This window comes from Anoplopoma fimbria, chromosome 18 (assembly GCF_027596085.1).
Source record: "Anoplopoma fimbria isolate UVic2021 breed Golden Eagle Sablefish chromosome 18, Afim_UVic_2022, whole genome shotgun sequence".
Classification (NCBI taxonomy): domain Eukaryota; kingdom Metazoa; phylum Chordata; class Actinopteri; order Perciformes; family Anoplopomatidae; genus Anoplopoma; species Anoplopoma fimbria.
This window is the reverse complement of record NC_072466.1, coordinates 13,151,898-13,159,750: the sequence shown is the minus strand read 5'-3', so window position 1 is coordinate 13,159,750 and position 7,853 is coordinate 13,151,898. Positions and strand designations below refer to the sequence as shown.

General features: G+C 41.4%; 1 protein-coding gene across 1 annotated transcript in view; it reads left to right on the top strand.

Moving 5' to 3' along the window:
• Positions 1-4,927: 4,927 nt before the first annotated feature.
• The window catches only part of fut8b (fucosyltransferase 8b (alpha (1,6) fucosyltransferase)), an 83,279-nt gene continuing 80,353 nt past the window's right edge, over positions 4,928-7,853 (top strand). Inside the window, exon 1 of the mRNA XM_054618388.1 lies at positions 4,928-5,091. The gene's annotated coding sequence lies outside the window, so the exon portion shown is untranslated. The remainder of the gene's footprint in view (positions 5,092-7,853) is intronic.

Genomic DNA, 7,853 nt, shown 5'->3' with positions numbered 1-7,853 from the left:
GCATTTAATTCAGAGGCACTGAGCAGATTAATCTTTGTATTAGTTATGTCCCAACTTTCTCCCTGAGCCTCTATGCTTTCACCTCCTGACATTTGCTCAAAATCTGCATTTTTACTATCCTCATTATTTGCTTCTTGTCAGTTCAGTTCAGTTCTTGTCAGGTCAGTTCAGTTTCCTCCCACTTCACTGACACTGTTGGTTAGTTAAAGTCCTAATGGGCAGATGGCACCTTGCATGATAGCCCCTGGCATCAGTGTATGAATGGGTGTGAATGGGTGAATGATGACATGTAGTGTTAAAGAGCTTTGAGTGGTCTGAAGACTTGAAAAGCCCTATACAAGTACATTTACCATTTATTTTGGGTTCATTCATTAATTCCATTGCTTTGTTTGCCTGCCATCTGTAATTTGCCTTACAAATGAAACAAGCTCTAAACTCATTACCCTGTGTGTGTGTGTTTGTGTGTGTGTGTGTGTGCGTGTGTGTGTGTGTGTGCGTGTGTGTGTGTGTGTGTGTGTGTGTGTGTGTGTGTGTGTGTGTGTGTGTGTGTGTGTGTGTGTGTGTGAGTGCTGCAGTGCCACCCTGTGATGGCAAGAGGATGTGCATGGAGATGGGGAAAAAAACATTCACCATAGACATAGAAAACGAGTAGAATCTACATTAAACTGTTTCCTGAGGTCATATGACTAGTACTGAAGAAAATGGAGATTGTTGTTATGGTGATAACACACGGTAGTGGGGCCGTAAAATGCTGCCTAAGATGGATGGCTGGTTAGCTTGTCGTTTTTTACGGAGCGACAGGGAGTGAGGCGTAGGGACTGTTAGACCCAGAGCTGCCACTGGCCACCGGCTAGCTGTTATGTACAATTTGCTGTCACCAGTGTAGCATTGAAGCATGATGGAATCCACAATGGCAATGGTACTGATAAAAATGGCCGCCACTCCATCCTGCTACTTTGATTTGATTGGAAATGTCAGTTCTACTCCTATTCTATTTCTAAGGCATTCACCTTCTACTGTAGTTCTGCTACTTTAGAATGGACAGAGTTTAGACACTCTTAACCTGCTTCAGATACCTAATCAGACCTCATCATACACTGAGTGAACATCATTAACAGCAGGCTCAAGTCATAATAATGCTTCTGTCATAGATTAAGAATGTCATTTGTGCCATTCACTCCAAATATTATTTAATTATATTATACATTATACATTATAATTGGGTTGTATTAGTTTTTTTTTGTATTAGTAATTCCTTCTAACTTTTAATTAGCAACTTCTATCAAACACATCCTTGTTGTATTCTCATCTCTTTTTTGATTCCAGCATATACAGAACACTATACTTTTGAAAGACTATATGTTTTATCTTTTCATTGATCACAGCTCACTTACCAGTATGCCTTTCAAGAAAAATACCATACTGTCATCCCCCTCTCTCCCCCTGTCCTGTCATTTACCAGCTGCTCTAATAAAGGTAATAAAAGAAAAAAAAAACATAGCTCAGTTTGCCTGGCATACTTATTTTACTATGTTTTTGCTGAGGACCGATAGCCTTCCACTGTTGCTATTGTTCAGTAAATAATGCAGGTAATGCACCATTAACTATCATTGCAACAATCATGTGGTCTGTAGTAGTAGTAATACTGCAAATCTTTATGTTGAATAGGGCAGCAAGTAAAGTAGATGACATTGTCTCTTGCTGTGTAAAATTGTTGCAGATAACAATACTTTACTGAATTGACAACAGATTATTGTCTGAAGACATAAACAGGTTGTGTCATAGCCTCATTGAAATGATTAATAGAAGCCACCAAGTAATCCTCATTTTGATGAACTACAAATACCATGTAGATATTCTACATTTTATAACGATATTGTCTATCTCAGCGCCAGTATCCCACTCAACAATCACTCCTACAGTATTTAAAAATATATTGGATCGTGCTTAATATTCCAGTCTTTTGCTACTCCTCTAGGCATTCAACCTTGGTTTAACTCTCCAACTGCAGGAACTGCTTTGTGTAAAGCTTTAAAGATCCTGCATTGCTAACAATGTCTCTTGAATGCAGAAGTTGTAACAATCCCCAAACTGCTCTTCCACCACAGTTTAGCCAGAATTTATGTCAGGATGTCTGAGTTACATGTTGTGAATCTAGAACATTAGACTGTGTTTAATATATTTCTTCATTAAAGTGATTTAAGAGTCCCACATTTCATGAAATCCTCTGTAGCACAGAATGCATTATCACAAGTGCCATGATGATGCATTCCTTTTCCAAGTGTTATGGATTAATATGGTAATGGTATCCTAATGATACTCTAATGAGACTTTAATTATTCTGTTCCATTTTGTTTCAAAGCATGAGATGTATTTCGTGAGGCATGAAAAGTGACACTTGCCCCGATATGCATTTCTACGAGCCCGGCTCACAGAACGGCTGCCCACATCACAGAAGTCTTTTTTCTGAGAACTAAATAGCAATTCAGTCTGATTAGTAGAATACATTTGCATACATAATACAGTGTCATACACTTCATACACTCCATATCCTCCATACAAGTTCTGCGCCATATCCACTCCAGCTTTCCTTTCAGTTGGATAGAGTTCACATGTTCTCCTTTAGAAACTCTCCCTCAGTGTCTCAATCTGAAAAGGTCAGCAAAGACAAAAAAGGTCAGTAGTGATCGACCTGCCTCCGCCCACGCTGAGAACAACACTGATGATGATATCACAGCTGACTGATGACATTCTATTGTGTGTGGGGTTTGGGAGTGCGGGGTTACAGGGGGCAGGTGTTCCTCTGCAGCGGTGCATGTACGGTTGGTGTTGCGCATGAATGTTTGCTGCCGACAAATATAGGTGAACCGCTGAACCATGAGTCATTTTCCTGTGTTTGAGATTAAGCCTGTTTGATGAAACAGAACTGAAAGGTCTTCTGAGTCATATTTCTTTTTTTAAAATACCAAGAAAATGCTTCAGCCTGGTTTATCCCTTCCCTGCTCAGAGACAGTGCACTGTGGCCTTTGCACCACACGAGGGAGCTACTGCACCAGCTTTGGGAGTCCGTTAAGTAAGATGGAAAATATGTATGTACCAAATGTAGGTGGTGGTTGTTATTGTGATTCAGCTCATCACCACCGGAGTGAGACCTCTCAGAGGCATGCTGGGTATTTCTCAAAGATGGATTGCCAGACAACACCAGATGAAAATCCTTTTGGGTAATATGAATTTGATTTAGTGGCCTAATTCTCAAGTCAGACTGAAAATGGAGGATAGAAAAACATCCATATGGAGTAGTTAACAGAGAATGGTCCTTGGCTTCTCTCTCCTTTGCTTTTGCTTGGAAACATACTTGAGGATTAAATGGTTGTTTATTCATATCATATGGACGCTACAGCGCCAATACTCTTCATATGTCGTGGCAAAAGACATGAAAGCGAAAGAGAAACGTCTTTGTTGAGTCAGTTTCCAGTTAATGAACATTTCTGCTGTATAAAGATGACCAAATTAAAATGGATATCATGTAACGTGGACCATGACTGTGAATTACTGAATAAGCAGGTCTCTACAGGGAGACTGCTGAGCTCGGGTTATGTCCAGCCTCTACGGCAGTGGTTTATAGCTTTGTAACTGATGACTGGAAGCTCTGTTTACTCAGGTATGCTATTTACAAACATGAATGGATGAGCAATGCACCAGCATTTTTACAGTAATGAAATGATCAACATCTCAAAAGGCTGACACGTGCAGAGCTGTAAATTGCATCTTATAACAATAAGACTGGCGTTCAGTACTCATCCTATACATTATACTCTACATAGATTACTTAACAATTTTCTCCTGCAAATTGGCAGTAAAACAAATTTGATGTTGAATATTGTTCCTGCCATTTGTTGTCCATCTTTTAATGTTGTTATTGTATAAATGCATATACAACAACTATTGAATCTTGCAAAGAGTTTGGGGTTTACTTGGCCCCATTCTGAGAAATCTGAGATTTCTGCCATCACCTCAACACAGTGAAGATGAATGGGATGTTTTCTATATTGGCCATTGAACAAGAAATTACATATAAAAAAAACGATTTTCTTTAAACCTAGGTACTTTAGTACCTTGTTGTACCCTCCATCGCCCCGGTGGCACCAGACCTGTCTGTCTATGAGCCCGACTGCAGTACAACAACCTGACACTGGTGTGCGCACTGCAGCTTCCACTCCATCCTACCTCCATCAGTAGTCAAGTCAGCAATTGAAAGCTAGACACAAACAGGAAACAAGAGCATCGTACCTTCAAAATAAACGACACAGGGATCGAACACTAAAATAGTAGATTTGGTAATGTGAGGAATGCATTCACTGTGTTTAAGATCTGAACACAAGTGTAGATATTTAAGAAGAGAATAAAAAGGGAAAAAAAAATAACTTTACTATAAAATAGAAAAAAATGATCAGTAAAAAGAAGTTCTGAATCAATTTCAGTGCAGAAGAAACAGCCCCTTATTCAATAAAAGAAATACAATCGAATAGCTACGTAGAGAGGAGGTAAAGGTGACTTATTATTTATTCTTTTACATTATAGGCCTACTGCTTATATTAAAAAACTTAGACTGGTCACCAAACACAAAACTGGACTCATTTCCATTAGACTGAAGTAGTCGAATATACCTCACAACATCTGAATGAAGCTCAACAAAAGAACAGTGTTTATAACATAAAATCAACTCAAATAATACAACCATCACAGCTGCCACAGTTAACTGCAACTAACTAACTCAACTCAAACTGTTGATATCAGAAACACTGTATGGAGGAGTCACTTAGTGACCGCACGCAGCCTTTTAATCTGAAGTCGTGACCGGATATGAAGTGTCCCCCCTCTCTGGTTTGCGTTGACACCAGTCATCCAGCAGATCCCCACAGAGCGGACTCGGCTGCCGTATTCACAGATCCCAGCTCTCCCAGTTCCTGTTTCCGCCGCAGCCTTTCTGCCCAATTTTGTGGAGCAACAAATATCTGCTGCCGCTGCGCCGGACCCAGTCTCCGCAGCCTCCCGGTCGGATGCCGCTGGAAGCCGGTGTATCATGTCAAGGTAGGTGATAACAACGCCGCTGCATGGCGGAAATACACGAGCTAACGGGAGGCTCGGCTCATAGATTCGCCCGCTACAATCTCGGCCTGTTGACTGCGTCGCTGCTGAGACCGCGGCGAGCAAATAGCGGTCACGGTAGGTAGGGACGTCTGGTCCCGTTATGTCGGCGCCGTTATCCTCGGATGCTTCTGTCCCGTTACATGCATCGGTGCGTTACATTCAAACGGACTGCTCCGACTTATCCTTTGTTGCTCATTCGCGTTAGGGGGAGAAAAAGAAAGAAAGAAAAAAAACCAAGTGTGCATGTTCACAACAATGTAGATCGTATCCGCGCAGCGACGACCACAAATGTGTCTGAAGACCGCAGCGGTACTTTCCTCCGCCGTGCAGAGCGGCGGTGTTAGTGGAGGCACCAGCAGTGCTAGAAGCCTGTAGCACACAAGCTAGCTGTCTGTATGTGTGCGTTTGTTTTCTGTCAATAGTGGGAATATTGAGTTCTCACCGATAAATGAATGTGGAATTGCATTTAACCTCCGCCCTCACACACACACACACACACACACACACACACACACACACACACACACACACACACACACACACACACACACAACGGGAAAATAGAAACACATGACATGGGGAGGTGGCTTGACAAGTGTGTGTGTGTGTGTGTGTGTGTGTGTGTGTGTGTGTGTGTGTGTGTGTGTGTGTGTGTGTGTCCTTCAGTGTCTTCTCCGTTAATGTGTTTTATGTGTGGAGAGCGGACAAAGCAGCTGCCTGTGTGTCCAGCCTCGGTGCAACCGCTGCCGGCCCAGCAAGCCAGGCGTGCTTTTGCTTTCAGTATCTGGACATGTGGTTAATGTATAATAAGGCCTTCTGATATGGGAGCATGATAAAACAATTAATACAAATGGGGCTAAGCTCAGTCCAAGTTTCATTTTCCTAAACCACATCAGGACAGTCAGAGGAAGAAGGCAGGGTGATTTCTGCTTCCCATTCGCTCCTCACACACACACACACACACACACACACACACACACACACACACACACACACACACACACACACACACACACACACTTTACACAGCGGGTGATGATATAGATGGCAGCAAAGCAGACTGTGTATGTGGTTCAGTGTAGCTCAACTAAAAGAGTCTGTCGTCACAGTGCCGGTAGGGCCACAGGTTCAAATCCCAGCAGGGGCCCAAATAACATGTATGCCGTTCTTCATAGTGATGTGAAAAAGTGCAAACAAATGGCTTGTGATGAATGAACAACTCGCATAGCAAATCCTCAGTATATGGATGGGTGTAATGTTGTCATGATATTGTTATGATCGCCACAGCTGAAGTTGAGAGCATTCCAAGGAACAAAAGGCGTCGGTTCTTTTTAATCGAAATCAATACGACAGAATGAATGGGAAATAAGTGCAATATCTCTTTTTTGCTTTCACATGAAATCGATTTGCGATATGGACGACATATGGCTTTATTATTTCAGTATTTTGTATAAGTGTAGTGTTTAATATCACCTAATGTCTGCAGGTGATATTATAGGACACACTTCAACTCCGCTGTGTTTTTTTTCTTTCCATGACAGCATATTGTCTGGTGATAAATTAACAGCTCATAGTGTTGTATAGTGCCACAATTATCCCCAAGTTTCGATCTATTTGAAGTCAATATCCATTGTGTTCTCATTTGAATTGTAGTTGCTGACAAGGGGAAAAAACTGCATCACCGATGGACAACTAATGCATCATTAATGTTATCTAATGAAGTCAGCCTGGGTAGATTGATTGAGTTAGTAGCCCTAACCCATTCATGAATAAGTAAACAGTCATATATATTCCAGTGACAGCAGTCAATGCCATAGCATGAGAGCTCTGTCTTGGATTACAGAGGAATGTGCTGCTTCAGATAGACTCCTGTTTGAATTTTAAGTGTTTTTAAAACTGTCAGAGGCCAATTATTTTACATAAAGCAGAGTGACTCATGCTTTTGGTAGCAATCTGCTTTGATCTGGGCTTTGCCATTTTGGGAATGAATAGGCATGGCCATGGCTGGACCCCATTTATATCAGCCAAGTGCAAATAATTGCATTAGGGCAGTTCATTCCTGGCTGTGTAATTTTGATGAAGCACTTAAATTAAATAGTAGCGATAACACTCAAACTAACCCTTGAAAATGTACTTGGCAGGTTTTTTTTTTTTTTTTTTTTTTTTTTTTTTTGCAGAATGCCTCCCAGATTGTGTTGTTTCTGCTTGTTGAGCTGATTGCATTGGACAAACGTTGCACTCGATATCATGTGCCTCGTAACACATGATACTGCATCTATAATACAGGAGAATGTGCTTTCTAGAGAGGTACACACAAACACACACACACACACACACACACACACACACACACCCCACCCCCCCCCCACCCCACCCCCCGCCTTACTTCAGCTTTATTTTCTCTCTTTCCTCTTCCATCGTTTGCCCTTTGTGCCTCCACCTTCCTAGATCATGCCACTGTCTGTCTTCATTTTTGACTAATGAGTTCATTAAACATATTAGTGTTGCTCTGCCAAAGAGGTTAGATGCGGTGTGGTGAGCAAAAATGGGCGGCGACTAATTTCATAGTTTTATCTGTATTTAACACTGTGCACATATAATCACATGGCAAGCTCTGTTTCTCTGTTTGGTATAACGCAGCGAGCCACTGCCAAGTGGACTTTTATTTAAAATAGCAGTTGGATTTGTTTTTCATTTCAATT